Source organism: Saimiri boliviensis, chromosome 17, assembly GCF_048565385.1.
Source record: "Saimiri boliviensis isolate mSaiBol1 chromosome 17, mSaiBol1.pri, whole genome shotgun sequence".
Taxonomy (NCBI): Eukaryota; Metazoa; Chordata; class Mammalia; order Primates; family Cebidae; genus Saimiri; species Saimiri boliviensis.
Window position 1 is genome coordinate 36,919,715 of NC_133465.1, and position 16,221 is coordinate 36,935,935.

The 16,221-nt window shown below is 38.9% G+C and overlaps 1 long non-coding RNA gene across 1 annotated transcript in view; it reads right to left on the reverse strand.

The window, feature by feature from the left end:
• Window positions 1-1,371: 1,371 nt before the first annotated feature.
• The window catches only part of LOC141581846 (uncharacterized), a 30,679-nt gene continuing 15,829 nt past the window's right edge, over window positions 1,372-16,221 (reverse strand). Inside the window, exons 2-3 of the long non-coding RNA XR_012514618.1 lie at window positions 7,684-10,774; window positions 1,372-2,703 (exon numbers count right to left, since the gene is read on the reverse strand). This is a non-coding gene — a long non-coding RNA (uncharacterized LOC141581846). The remainder of the gene's footprint in view (window positions 2,704-7,683; window positions 10,775-16,221) is intronic.

Genomic DNA, 16,221 nt, shown 5'->3' on the forward strand with positions numbered 1-16,221 from the left:
ACAGACTCTAGATCTATAAGTAGCAGAGCGCTTAGTAAATCAGCTAGTGGATCAAGAAAAATTCTGTCATTCCTCAAACCAAGGGTTATCTGTTTCCTCAGCCAGCATAGCTGCCAGAGATCCTGGAGAAGTCTGAAAGGTCTTACCCATTCATAGGCTTATCAGGTAAGGCAGCTCAGAAGCTGTTTGTGAGAAGATAGCAGGCTTCTAAAGGGAGCAAGGGAAATGACAGAGGAAACAAAACAGAAAAAAACTATTTGTGTTTGTATACGTGTACATATATGTATTATGTATGTATATGCATATTATAGAGAGGTGTGTGTGTGTATGTGTATATATGTTTACATGTATTATGTTTATATATGCATATTGTATATATAGAGCAGTGTGTGTGTGTTTGTGTCTATTGTCTTCTTGGCTGGGCCTTATCATTCTGTTAAGGAAAATAATTCTTCACTAAAAGAAAATTGGCATTAGAATTGAGCTGGGGAATTTTACTCAATCAGGGCTGTTTTCAAATAGGGCACATAATCTCAGGTGAGTTTGCAGAGTTCAGGTCTGAGTACACAGCCAGATGTCTGCATTGGGAATTCAGAGCAAGGCCAAATAAGCAGACACCCAGCTTTGCAGACAGCTATCTGTCTCCAGTCCCAGAAGCAGTGAAGGATTCATGGCACACAGACGACTTATTCTTGTATTAGCTGCTGAGAACTTGTGTAGGCTCGTCTTCGGACTGTCAATGTGCCTGTGTGGCAGTAGAATACTGTGAACGTAGTGGACTAATTTAGCAGTCAGATCTACGTTAAAATTAATTCATTTACTTAGCACAGATTTATTAAGCACTTATGTGCTAAGACCTGTGTTAGAAGATTACCTAAACTAGAAAATAAGACAGGAAATATTTCTCTTTAAGGAACTTGCATTCCCTTTGATCTACGGATTTCATGCCATCTATTCAATACCATGCACAGAAAATCTTTTCCAGAGAGAGTTCTATTGCAGGGGTTGGCATATTGTGGCCCACAGTCCAAATCTGGCTTACTATGTATTTTTGTACAACCCAAGAATTAAGAATGGTTTTTACATTTCTTGGAGAAAAAATTTTTAAAATATTTTGTTATGTCAAAAATATATGAAATTCAAACTTTATTGTCCATAAATAAAGTGTTATTGGAACACAGATATGCCCATTTTCTTGTATTAAATATATTCACTTGGCCCTTTAACAACCCATGAGTTTGGACTAACTGAACAGGCCCACTTTTATGTAGTTTTTTACAGTATAGTAAATCTCTCCGGCTTCCCCTTTTACCTCCTCCACCGCTGCCATGCCTGAGAGACAGTAAGACTAACCCCTCCTGCTCTTCAGCCTACTGAATGTGAAGATAATGAGGATGATGACCTTTAGGATGATCCACTTCCACTTTAATGAAGAGAAAATATATTTTCCCTTCCTTATGATTTTCTTAATAAACATTTTCTTTTCTTTGGCTTACTTTATTGTAAGAATACAGTATATAATACATACATGAAATGCATTTTAATCGACTGTGTTACTAGTAAGGTTTCCAGTCAATGGTAGGCTTTTAGTAGTTACATTTTTGGGGAGTCACAAGTTATAGGCAGATTTTTGATTGTCCAGGGGATCAGTACCCCTAACCTCTGCATTGTTCAAAGGCCAGCTATAGTCTGTGGCTGCTTTCACATAGCAGAACTGAGTAGTTGTGGACAGAGACTGCAAGGCTTGCAAAGTCTAAAATGTTTACTATCTGGCCCTTTATAGATCCCTGGTTTAAAGTCTCTGTGTGTCCACACAACATTCTTCTCCTTGTTCACTCCACTCAGGCTGTGTCCATCCTTCTAGGGTGACTGCTTTTGATTAGCAAAACAATGTTTTTCAAGTTGCCAGATCCAGGGATTTCTTGTTACTTGACCTTTCAACAGCATTAAACACAGTTGGTGTTTCTTTTAACTCTTTTTTCTCCAGGCTCCCATAACAAAGTAGCCTCATTTTTTCTCACCTTACTGCCCACTGTGCCACTCTCATTCTCAGTAAAGCCCAAGGTGTAGAAAAGTTCATTGTACTTGGACAGCCTGTACTTGCTTTGCATGAGACATTCTAAAGTTATAAAACCCCTCTGTGGAGCTACATCCACATCTGCCTACATCCACCTTCAGGTTGATTCTCCAAAGTTTGGCTATCACCTTGCTATAAGCTATTCAAACAGGGAAATGTCAGTGCATTTTAGGATCACTGTGTCTTGTGGTTCTATGATATGCCCAGATCTCCACTCTCTGCCCCACTCAGGAAAGTAACTGGATTAGAGGAGAAATAAGGAACACAAAGTTAGGGCGTTATCCTATGCTGCACAATTCTCTGTAACATGAATACCAGAATGGCAAAACAATTATAATCTTCAGGCTGAGCACAGTGCCTCACGCCTGTAATCCCAGCACTGTGGGAGGCTGAGGTAGATGGATCATGAGGTCAGGAGTTCAAGACTCGCCTGGGCAACATGGTGAAACCCCCATCTCTACTAAAGATACAAAAAATTAGCCAGGTGTGGCGGTGGGTGTGCGTTTGTAATCCCAGCTAATTGGGAGGTTGAGGCAGGAGAATCCCTTGAACCTAGGAGGCAGAGGTTGCAGTGAACCAAGATTGCACCATTATACTCCAGCCCGGGCGACAGTGCAGGACTTTGTCTGAAAAAAAAAAAAAAAAAAAAAAAAAGAATTATAACCTTCAGTAGGAAAGAAGAAAACCCTCAGCTGTCTGAGGCATAAGCAGGTTTTATAACCCTATGTGAAGAAAATGAAGCACAAGTATCTGTACCCAGATGTTTCTCCCCACAGTGGGACTTCCCCAGTCTTGGGTAGGTTGCATTCCTCTGTGTGCATGTTCTAGTTCCACCTGCATTGTCTCACACCTCCTGGGTGGATTTCCACTCGTAGGGTGGAGGGCAGTTTAGTATTACCTGGGGCATTCTCCAGCCCCTCTGAGCTGCCTGTTTGGATTGTCCAAGTATCTCTCAAGATTCCAATTATTGTTATCAATAGTTCCCCAGGTACAAATTTCCATAGGTATGAAGTGCGTTGCCCTAACTCCATATTCCACACAGTCTTGTTGTTTTTAAGTGTCATTTTGTAAATCTTGAGGTTATTCAGAAATGCATATGTCATGTTATCTCAGCAACACTTATACTGTGCACAGGGTAGGATTTGCTGATGGTATAAAACAGAATTGGGTCTTGGAGTCTCAGTGAAGCCTCTATAAGACCCCTAGCACAAGAAGGTGTGTCGTTTAAATGACATATTGCTTTTTAAACCTACGTCTTAAAATGATTAAGGAGTGCTAGAAGCCCTGAACCTGATTGTCTTGGGTTGATAAATACGAATGCTTTAATTTGTGGAGCTGAGTTGAACTTTGGATTCCTGTGGCCCACCAAGCACTACCTCCCTCTGAGGCCCAGGGTGACAGCAGGCATGCCTTGGACTTTTTCAAGGGAGCAGCAGCCTTCTCTGCTTGCCTGAGGCCTTGTCCCTCATTATGTTCTCATATCAGAGCCCTTGGGATTCACTGGAGGCTTTGTCCTTTATTTGCTTGCCTTTTCTGGGAACAACCAGGTCATTTTGAGTTTTATTGTTTTCCTGTTTGGTTTGGTTATTTCATTTAGAAGGATTTCCTAGAGTAAATACCTCCCTCATCTCCTCTTGTCATTCTCAGGAGCATATTTTCTCTCACCCTGCACTGCGGCGGTAAAAGGCAGCTGCTGTCATGGGCATCATAAAACGTGATGAATAGTTAGTCTTTTTGAATCTGGCATAGGATGACTTTCTTTACTTTGTATTCTATTGTGCAGGGAATTAAATGTTCTCTATGAAATCACGTTACTCTGGAAAAATATCCAGCAGCTTTCAGTCACTTAATGCATTTGTGACCAAGTAATGCATTTTTGGGAAGACTAATAATTCATGGGACTTGGAGGAGGTAGGGAAGAAGTACAGGCATTGTCTCAAGGCTGAGAAACTTATCTCAATTTACAATATCAAGTGAATGGTTTAACTCTGAGGTTTGTTCTAAAAGAATGCTTGAAGGATCATGTATAATTTTTAACATATTTGAAAGTATACATTGAGCTCTCCTCAAAGAACAATTTCATTAATTGCTGGTGTTACAATCTAGAATCATTTCCTTTCTTATATTACAGAGCATGCTTCCAAAGTATCTTCTTTATAAACGTTCAATTAACAAATAATTTTAAATAACAATAAAACAGAAATATCTTTTTTTTTTGAGAAATAGAGTTATTTGTTGCCAAGCATGGCTAAAATCTGATGTGGATCTAAATGATAAAAAAGAAAATCTCCATATCAGCAACCCAATAGTATTTTGAATTTACATATGGTTTTCTACTTGATGTATATAATGTATATATTATATATCATATATCATATATCATATATGTAATATATATAAAGTACAATAAAATATGTATATATTCTGTACCCCAGAACCTAAAGTACAATAAAAAATATATATTTATTAATATATATTTATTTATAAATATATATATTTTAAATATATATAAAATATATAAAATAATATATAATATATAATAAATAATATATAATATATAATATATTATATAATATATAAATAATATATATTATATATAAATATAACATAATATCTATTAAATATATACTAAATATTATATACTTAAATATATATTAAATATATAAGGAAATTTATTATTAAAGTACAATAAAATATATATAATATTTTTGTATTATATGTATATTTATAAATTTTTAAGTTTATAAATATAAATTTATAAAAAATATATAAAAATAATATATATACATTATTTTATATATATATATTTTATAGTACTCTAAGTTCTGGGATACATGTGCATATCTTGCAGGATTGTTGCATAGGTACCCACATACCATGGTGGTTTACTGTCTCCATTTCCCCGTCACCTACATCAGGCATTTCTCCCAGTGTTATCCCTCCCCATCCTCCTCACCCCTCACTGTGGGTGGGGAAAACTGAAGTATCTTTAAGGATGCTGCTGACATAATTCTCTTCTTCAGATATCATGGGGTTTCCAAACTATATATCTTTGTAATAATATTATCATTCACAAGTTTCCAAAGGCTTTCCCTTAATGTTTTTTAAATAGTCAAAATATTAATGAGCACTTCCTCATACCATAGAGACACTATTATTCCAAAAGAGGCTACCTAGAATGGGGAAATGACAATCATACTGATATTTTGTATTGTCAAATTAAGATTATGGGAATTTGTCTCAACTAGGAAATCAGATCAGGAAGAAACACAGAGATCATGTTGAGCTGTTGTCAGCAGTGTCCTCTAGTTGGCAATAGTGAAGGAAGCATGTGGTTCCTGGGTTCTACTCTTCCCTTTTCTCTAATAACTTCCTTAACACTTTTAAAGACCTTCAATCTGCCATTGGCTCCCCATCACCTCAAGAACAGTTAAAAATTTCTAACGTGGCATTCAAAATACCACACAGTCTACCTCCGCTTCTCCATTTCCCTCTGTGGCCCCGTATGCATTGTATGCAGAAGGCATAGAGAATTCTCATGCTTCAGCCATGTTATTTTTATGTCTGTGGTTTTGGACATGCCTCTTACTTCTTCTTAGAATGTCCTTGTCCCCTTTTGCCTGCCTGGACATTTCCTTCTCAATGCTCAAGCTTTAGTTCAATGGTTACTGCTATGATATAAATAAATGATGTTGTTCCCACCAAAATTCATCTTGAAACTTAACCCCAATCAAACAGTATAAAGAGGTGTGGTCTTTGGGAGGTGATTAAGACATAAGAGCTCTACCTTCACAAATGGGATTAGCACCCTTATAAAAGGGTTTGTGTTTGCAGGGAGCGCTCTTGCCTTTCCATCCCTTCTGCCCTGTGAGGACACAGCATTCTCTTTTGGAGGATGCCACAAGGTGCCATCTTGGAAGCAGAGAGCAGCCCTCACCAGACCCCAGTCATGCCAATGACTTGATCTTGGACCTCTCAGCCTCCAGAACCATCAGAAATAAAGTGTCTATTTTTTAATAAATTACCCAGGCTATGATATCTTGTTTTAGCAGCATAAAAACAGAAAAAGTAGCCACCTTCTAAACGAAGTCTTCTCCAATCCTCCCTTTCCACTTTTTGCCCTGGCTATATACCTATTATATCCTTCTTTGTGTCACCCCAAGACCTTGCTAACACACAAACACACACACACACACACACACACACACACACACACACACAAACACATACATAAGTATATACATACATATATGCTAAAAAACCATATATAGAATATGTAAACATATTGTTAATGAACAATATTGCAGTTATTTACATACTTACTCTTCTTTATTGAACTGTGTGTTTCTTGAGGGAATAGACTGTATTTAATTGATTGTTGTTTTCCTAGTGCCTAGAGTAATATCTGAAATATAGCAGGCACTCCAAAAATAGAAAATATATGCTGATTAAGAAATTAAAATAATTTTATCAATTGATACATATTTACTGAGCTGCTCCATTTCCCACACTGTGTGGGTGCTATGGGAATATCAAAGAGGCAATTATTTCTCTACTCTTGGGGGGACTTTATGGTTTAACTTGGAAGGCAAGTCTCACACACTTGAAATGATTAAAACATTGTTTACAAGCTTGTTCTGCAGGACACTCAGTGTGGAAGTGCTACTTCAGAAAGGGTTTGTAGTCAATTAAATTAGAAATGTTGCATACTATATCTTCCTTTCAGAGATTTCAATGTATAGATGCACATAAATAATTCTGAGAAATCTTGTGATAAAGTAGACTGAATAAATCCCTAATCTCATGTGACAAGGAGGCCTTTATTTGTGTGGGTGACATCTACTAATATCCTGTGGTTCTAAGGAATATACTGATTTTAGAGAATAGAAATAAGTGTTAAACTGTGCAGATGGGCGGTTATGTGCAAAGCAATGCAAAGAAAAGAGTCATCATAGTGGATTTGAATAGGTAGAAAAATATCCTAGTATGAGTCTGGCTCTTGGAAACTTAAGGACTATTTTATAATAATGATTCTCTATGGCTTTTTTTTTCTGTTTTACATAGTGAAAATTGTTACCTTCACCATGGGCAACGTGGGCAAGGCTGGATGACTTCTGCTATTGCTGAACATTGTGTAGCCCTTTCATGTACCAGTGATCCAAGAGCTCTATTTCTGTTAACTTTGTTGCAACTCTGGGGGTTGGAGATATTTCAGTACTGTTCCACAGATGAGAAACTTTTGGGTAGAGAGTGAATGTGACATTCCTGAAGTGACAAAAATAGTAACAGGCAGAGCTGGGACTCAAACACCAGGTTGAAACCAAAACTCGTACATTTAATCATTAGTCTGTGTTGTACTGCATCCAAAAGAAGACAGGGACATTCCCAGGGAAGAATCAACATGAAAAAGTTGAGAGGCCACAGATAGTTTTCTTCTTTTGCAAAAGTAAGTGTGATTATTAATTTTATATGTCAACCTGCTGAACCATGGTCCCCAGATACATAGTCAAACATTATTCTGGATGTTTTCACAAGGGTGTTTTATGAGGGTGTTTGATGATATTTACATGTAACTAGGTAGACTTTGAGTAAAACAGATTACTCACCATTCTGTGGGTGGGTCTTATCCAATCAGTTGAAGGCATGAGTAGAATGAAAGACTGGCCTCTCCCAAGTAAGAAGAGATTCTGCCAGTGGATGGTCTTTGACTTTAACTGCAACGTCGGTCCTTCCTGAGTCTGCAATCTGACAGCCTTTGGATTTGAACTGTGGCATCAGTTCCTCCTGGGTCTCTCCAGTTTGCTGGTCCATTCTGCAGATTTTGGACTTACCAGCTTCCATAATTGTGTGATCCAGTTTTTAAAAATAAATTTCTTTCTCCTTTTCTCTCTCTCTCTCTCTTTCTCTCTGTCTCTTTCTCTCTGTGTATATGTGTGTGTGTGTATTTTGAGGTGAGTTTCTACAGAATTTCTTGATTCACATGTGGTGAATGTCAAGAATGTAAGGAATGTCAAGAATGTCAGGAATGTCAAGATTGTCAGTGGTTTTGAGTCAAAGCTTGATGGTCAGTGTGGATTCTAATTCTGGGTCTGCCACTTGTTAGCCATGTGATTTTGGGCAATTTGTTTGATACCTTTTGTCTTAGTTTCCTCATCTGTAAAATGAGGATAACAGGATCTACTCCACAAGTTTTTGTGAAGATTAAGTAAAGCAATACATATAAGGTATCCTAAAATTGGCATGAGGTAATCACTAGTCATTGTAATGATATTATTAATAAACTTAAAGAATCTTTCACTGTAATGATATTATTAATAAACTTGAAACAAAGAATCCTACACTGAGAGAAGATGCTGTGGAAATTTTGCTTATACAGATGGTATGCTATTCCTGAATGGCTTTACTTTGATCTGCTATGCAATGCAATTGAAACTAAACAGAAACTTTGATTATCCAATTAATCAAGCTGAAGGTGGGTCCCAATAAAACTAAATTTAACTGTGTTATTTTTCTTCTCCCTGTCCCCAGGGGTAGGCTTTCTCTTTTGAGGTTTTTTTTTTTTTTTTTTTTTTTCTTTCATTTCCTATAAAGACAGCTTTACTTCCAAATTCTTTTTATCTAACTGAATTTGCTTTTAAGCACTTGTATGGTAACCTTGATCTCCCTTCTTGAAAAAAGTGGGTGGAATCATGAAATGTTGAAGTGAGGTTGATTCCTAAAACTTTTACGCGTTTTTCTTTATGTTGCCAATGACATCATTGATGTATCTGCCCTCCACTTTTTGCTTCTTTTCTTTTCCCTCCCAAGCATATAGATTCTCTCCAAAACTTTCTGAAATGAGGATAAAGTAGTCTAATCTCTCTTTCTTTCTGCATCCATTCGTTATAGAATAAAGACTTAACTGGCATGTGCAGTGACTTATGCCTGTAATCCTAGCACTTTGGAAAGGTGAGGTGGGCAGAATGCTTGAGCCCACGAGTTTGAGTCCAACATAGTGAAATACCATCTCTACAAAACAATTTTTAAAAATTAGCCAGGCATGTGACATGTGTTCCCATAGTCCCAGCTACTCGGGAAGCTGAGGTGGAAGAATCACCTGAGCCCTCGAGGTTGAGGCTGCAGTGAGCCACAATTGTTCCACACACTCCAGCCTGGGTGCCAGAGTGAGATCCTTTCTCAAAATAAATAAATAAATAATTAACTAATTAACTGTAATGTTTTGGATTCGAAACAGATGTGGTTAAGTTTTTGCCAAACACCCTAATCTATATTCCTTTCCATTACTCACCTACCTGGGTTATACTGTTGCCAGCTAACCAGTGTCTCTGCCTCACTCTTTCTCTGCTGTTACCCAATTTGATATAAAAACTTAGATGTCATGCTTTTCACTTGAAAATTCTCCACAGTCTTCTCACCAGTTCCAATAGTCTTGGCCCATTCTGTCCCTTGGACTTATTCACTAGTCTCCAGCCACACAGGGCCCTGAAGTCCTAGACCTTCCCCAAGATCATTCATACCTTCAGGTTTTTACTGTTGAATGCTACGTTGTTTTGTATCTGTCTCCTTATCATTGTTCATGTCTCATCTCAGACATCACCTCTTCAGAGAGGCCTTCCCTGCCCACCCTACTCAAAGTGAATCCACTCCACTAATTGCTCCTATCACCTCACCCTGTTTAGTTCCCATCAGGGTACTTAAAACAATCTGAAATCAGCTAGTTTATATTATAGTATTTGATTTTCTAGTGTATTCTCTCTGTCTTCCCAGTAACACTATAAACTCTCAAGCATGGTGAACTTGTCTGTCTGGTTTGCAACTACACCTCTAGTACCTAGAATAGTCCCTGGTACATAAATAAATATTTATTGAATGAATGACTAGTTTCCTAGGCATGCTTTCCACTTGTATTCCTGTCATAAACATATGTGTGTCTCTTGGTTGAGGAGTTTGACCCTAAGGATTGGTTTACCTGTATAGACCTAAACAAATGATGCCTATTGTTGCTCAGGTGCTTGTATTTTTATACTATGGATTGAATTTGAATTTATCTTAAGCTTGGGCTGTCATAATGTATTAGGCGGTGAATAAGTATGGCAGCATCAAAGTATAAACTCTTTTGTAGACATCATAGGAAATTCAGGAATGATGGCAGGACCCAGCGGGTATGCCACTGACTAAAGCCCATCAATATGGAGGCATCTAAAAACAGGGAAGCATCCTTCCTTGCCACCCTTTGCCCTTTCATCAGTTACATCAAAAGTTTTCCATAAACATTCTTCAATGCAATCCATCTTTCAGGGTCTGGACCTTGCTAGCCTAAGAAAATAAAGGCAACAAGTGACAGATTCTGTCTAGTGGCTCTCCCCAGCTTGCCGGAATTTCATTTCAATGAAGCAGATGACTTGTTACGGAGGCTGAGTTGAGATATTAATTTATGTGAAGGAAAAGAGGAGGTTAAATGTGGGGCTGTCATTCTGAGCAATGCCCTTGCAAGACATATGATAACATCTTCCCTTTTCAATAGCCTTCCTGGCATCTAATTTGCATGAGTTGTGAGATAACGCTCAGCCCTGTCTCATTTGCAAATCCAGAAACATAAGGGACAGACACTGAGGCCTCAATCAGTAAATCCAGAGAGTGTAGCAAGGTTAATTCTTCTCATTTAGTGACGGAAATGATGCACTGGTAACCTCGTGGCTGGGAAAAAAGAACATGAAATTATAGCAATATTTGCTTAAGTAAATACTTTTACAGCTCTCCAAATCAGTCAGATAAAGAAATTTATTTTCCCCAAATTGAAGGTGTCTTCAGAAGACTGCTCCTTAACAAATGAATAAAATTCTCAATAAGGAAAGACCAGTCAGCAGGGTTGACAGTCATGGCTTCCTGCTATTTTTGGAATAGTTACTAAAAGTTGCTTTTTTAAAAAAATTTTATTTTAAAAATATTTTTTGTTCCTCATTGGAATCTAGCTCTGTGGCATTCATTGCCTTGAGAAGAGTGAAAAAGCCAAACACACCAACTAACAAACAAAAACCAACGTTGGAATTTTTTGAAAAGAACAACCTAGCCTTCGAGAATACTCAGGGAATAAATGGTAGAGCTGGAAGAATACAAGATGAGCCAGAGCCAGGAATCAGGTCAGGAGACTGCATGGGATTCCACACATTTGGAGGTGGAAACAAGTGTGAGGAGAAACAACGTGATGTGGCTGAGATATTACAGGTTCCTGAAAAAGCAGGAGTGAGGAGTGTGTCCACCCTGACCTAGCTCCTCAGGCTAATTTGGGATAAGAAGGGCAATAAAAAAATAACAGGTGTTAGCTGCAGAACCTATCCAAGCTATGCAGCACCAAATTATGTTAACAGCAACAAATTCATAAGGATTTGAAGCAACCGCAATTCTTCCCTCCTCAGAGAAAAAGAATTCAACTTAGGGGCATAAGGCAGAAGGAAAGACTGAGGGAAATTTTAGAGCAGGAGTGAAAGTTTATTAAAAAGTTTTAGGGCAGGAATGAAAGGTAGTATATTTGGAAGAGGGCCAGCTGGGCAACTTGAGAGATCCAGTGCACTGTTTGACCTTTGACTTGCAGTTTTATACATTGGCTTGCATGGGAGATTGCATCCCTTCTCCCTTGATTCTTCCCTTGGGGTGGGCAGCCTGCATGTGTAGTGGCCTGTCAGCACCTGGGAGGAGTCACATGTACAGTGTGTTTACTGGAGTTGTGAGCATGCTCACTTGAGGTGTTCTTCCCTTACCAGGCGAGTGTTCCTGTAAGGTCATATACCAGTTAAACTCTTCCACTTTGCCTCTTAGTGCACATGCTTGAACCCACTCACCCAACTCCTGAGATCTTATTGAGAAGCCAATCACTGGTTTCAGTTTTTCTATTTATTGGAAGACTACCTTTCTCTGGCTCTGGCTGCAACCAGTTACTACTTTAGAGAGATGGTTTAACAATCACCTGACGATCACCTGATAGTCACCTGACATTCCTGGTGGTGGTGGTTGGTGGAGTCTCTCCTGCCATGCTCATGTCTGCCTAGCTACCTATTATAACAGCATGTCTAAAGATTCTGTATGCTATTTTCAGAATAGAAATCTCAGGTGGCAAAACCTCAGAGAGGAAATGACAATGAGCTTGGGTTGATGGGGCCTTAGAGAACACACAGATTTTCTACCACCCAGTCTGGTACTGGAGCAACAGAGCAATCCTTATGTTCCTGTGGGCACAGAGGTAGTTAAGGCTCAGTAAGTCTCGTGGATTTCTTGCAGTTCTTCATGAGGTGGGGCCAGCTGGATGATTTCCTTGCATAATGAAAAGTAGCAAAGTAGATGAGGGAAAGCTGGATGCTAAGACCTGGTGGAGAATGAGAAGCCATTTAGCATAAGCCGATAGATAGATGTCTGAAAACCAGAGGACAGGAACTCTTAGGGGAGGCAGCAAGGAAGAGATTGTGACATTGAGACTTCACATAGCAGATGTTAGAACATCATCATTACAGTGCAGGTCATCATTACAGTCTGACTTTCAACTGCTAGAGGGCTTTCCTTGGGAGCTACAGCCTGTTCTGCTTCTGTACCAGGCAGACCAGCAGTGGTGGAGAATTAGTGCCACTGGCATCCCCAGCAGCCACCCATCGACCAGTGTATTAATGAGACCTGATGGCAAATACCCAAGCTGTCATACACTCAGAAGGGGAAGACTCAAAGGTGTGTGTTCTGCATCAACTCTCAGAATTCCCCAGCAGGATGAAGCTCATTACCCATAGCAGCTGCCCGGTGTTCCCTTCCACAGATTACTTTCCATTCCTCTGCCAGTGTTTCCTGGGATCACCTCCAAACACACCGTGTGCACTTGAATCTTTGTCTTAGGATCTGATGCAATCAGATGCAACATGTATACATCTTACCCTACTCCACTCTACCAAGCCCCAATATACCATGAAATTTCCCTAGAACTTGGCACAACTTGAGTAAAAGAAGTTAACTCTGAAATAACTGAAATTAAGTTTTATCATCGGGTTGAATTATGACGGAAAATAGAATTTTAATTCAGACTCAGAAAAACAAAGAAGGTTATATATGTCTGCCCAATTGCGTTTTAGCTAGAGATTCCTATATATCCATCTATGAATTGATTTGTTCAGAAAATTTATCTATCAGAAAGAGAGATTTCCTTACTGCCAGCTTCTGCTACATTACCTGTCTTTGTCGCCTGTGGTTTCCCACATGTGCATATAAGTAAAAGCCTCTGAAGACCTGCACCTTCTGAAGTTGCTGAAAACTTTGTAAGAGCCAATCCTGAAGGAAATTAGAAGATTCTGTCATCTCCCCACCTGGAATGGGTAAGCATATAGGCCTATATGACCTATGAGTTGCTGTTTAACCTCCTGTACTTTTTATTCCTGTAGAAGTGTTATCACTTTGGTGCTTACTCTGCAATCTGGAAACTTTCTGTACATTTTTTAAAAAAAGAATTATAATACTAAATTATTTTTTCTAGCATTGTATTATTCCTTTTTGCTGATTTGGTCATGCCAATGATTAAGTTCTTAAGGAAGCCTCCAGAGGAATTTAGTATGGAATTTAGTAACAGTTGCTTCCTACAGCCTCACTGCTAGGTTTTCAAGAAAGCAAGTCTTAGGGTCAGTTCTGCTACACAGGCATACCTTTCTTAGAAAATTGCCTAATGGAGGAGGCTCAAAACAACGTATACAACCTGCTCTGTAAACTCTGTACTCTCTGCTCCCTGTACTTCCATGTATTCTGATCATCATCCTACAGGATGCAGGCATGACATTGTTTCTGAGGTAGGGTTTTGCTAATCTTGCACTTGGCATCGGGCAAACAGAAGTCCCTTCAACAAGGCTCCACTGAAGGGACCATTTAGGGATCAAGCTACAGGAAATGGAAAAAGTCGTAATGGAAAAAGTCAGAAGTCTGTTCAGATTCTTATGGCTCTTGGAAGACATCTCTCCAAAGTATTATAGCAAATCCATGTATCTTAAACACTTTAAAATTTCCCAGAGTTCCATGTATAGCATTCATCATGCTATCTAATATATCACACATGCCAGCAATAAAAGCTCATTTTTGCTACTTTTTGTGTGAATTAGTAACTTTCAAGTGTTGATTGAGATATGCAAAATAGAAGTGCCTGTAGTAATTTCCTGTGGACTGTGGCTTTTCTGATAGAACACAAGCTGATCACCCTCATTCAGATACACAGGTCTTTCATGGCTTTCTTTTTATCAAGGAACGGTTGTATAATAGAGAGTTATGAAAAGGCTGCTTTTCATATTCAGATTGTTAGAAAGAAACCATCATGAAGATGAAGGCTTCTCTCTTCTCTATTGTAGAAAGGATTCCCTAGAGTTGGTGGAGAGGGAACAAAGGGGAAAGGGGAATTGATGAGAAAAGTTTGTTAGGGCTGAGGTCAAGGGGAGCCAACCTGAAGTTTAGTTGATGGGGAGTCAGTGTCCTCATTTTTCACAGACTCTACTTGAGCAAGCACTGTTGCCCACTAACCACTAGAGCCCATCAGTGGTGGTCATCTAATCTCCTTCTAATGACCACGATGCTCACTTATGCCCAGAGGCTATGCTAGCTTATTTTTTGTTGTTTTTTTAATCTAGTGTGGACTTACGTTCACCAGTCTTTACCACATGGTAAGACTACTGACCACCTATCAGGCAAATGCTGTTTGTGCTTGGAAATCACTCTGTCCCTGTTCCCCTTATCCTATGTGAACAAATCATCGCCTTCCTCCATCTTGCAAGATTTCAAGACATTTATAAGCCACAGAGAAAATAAGGGTGGAGCACCAGAAGAAGAGGATAGAGCTTTGATACATGTCATGGCAGTAATGGTGAAAAATAACATGTTCCCACACCTGTCCTGTGTGGATAGAGCTAAGTGGAAACAGCTAGTGACCCTCCCTGAGATCAGAAACTATCCATATTCTAACCTGGATTGATAGGTTTAATTATCTGACTCGGTCTGGTAAGGGTTTAATTACTTGCTGAACATGCGTCTGAAATAGTTCTAGCGGTGGAAAATGGGCTGTGAACTGCTACCTTTGTTTGGATTAAACTTCTAAAGTCAAAATAATCAAGTTTGGAGTGGATCTTGCCTCCAAACTTGTTCATTACTGTTGGATGAACAACAGTAATTACTGTTGGATCGCTTGTTCATTACTGTTGGTTCCCACATTTTGGACTGATCCTAGCTAGCCCCTTATGAGAATTAGTTTCTTATGATATAATCACAAAGTTTTAACTGTGCCTTTTCAGCAAATTTCATCCCTCATCCTTAGAAAAAATTTACTTTTGTCTCTATGTTCAATAAAAATATATGTCCCATCTCTAGCCACATGTAAGACTACATAAAGGATCATAGCCACATAAAGCCTATGTTAGGAAGAAAATAGTTTTCTAAGCATTCATATTTGGGGAGATGAAGCAGAACTGAATTGGATGTAGAGGACAATGAATGGGATTTAGAGGAAAATGATGAAGAAAGAGCTAGTTGCTGAGTTTTGTGCCTTCAAAGAAATGTACCCAACTCACAAACCACCAACCCACTTAAAAAATGGGCAAAGAGGCTGGGCGCAGTGGCTCAAGCCTGTAATCCCAGCACTTTGGGAGGCCGAGGTGGGTGGATCACAAGGTCAAGAGATCGAGACCAACGTGGTCAACATGGTGAAACCCCGTCTCTACTGAAAATACAAAAAATTAGCTGGGCATGGTGGCGCATGCCTGTAATCCCAGCTACTCAGGAGGCTGAGTCAGGAGAATTGCCTGAACCCAGGAGGTGGAGGTTGCAGTGAGCCGAGATCGCGCCATTGGTAACGAGAGTGGCGCGATCCAGCCTGGGTAACGAGAGTGAAACTCTGTCTAAAAAAAAAAAAATGGGTAAAGAACTGGATTAGATATTTCTCCAGATAAGATATACAAAGGGCCAAAAAACACATAAAAAGATGCTCAATCTTATTAGTCATCAGAGAAACGAAAATCAAAATTGCAGTGCAATACCACCTTATATCTATTAGGATGACTACTATAAAAAAAGGAAAACAAAAGATAATAAATACTGGCAAGGATATAAAGAAATCAGAACCTTTGTGTATTGTTGGTGGGCAT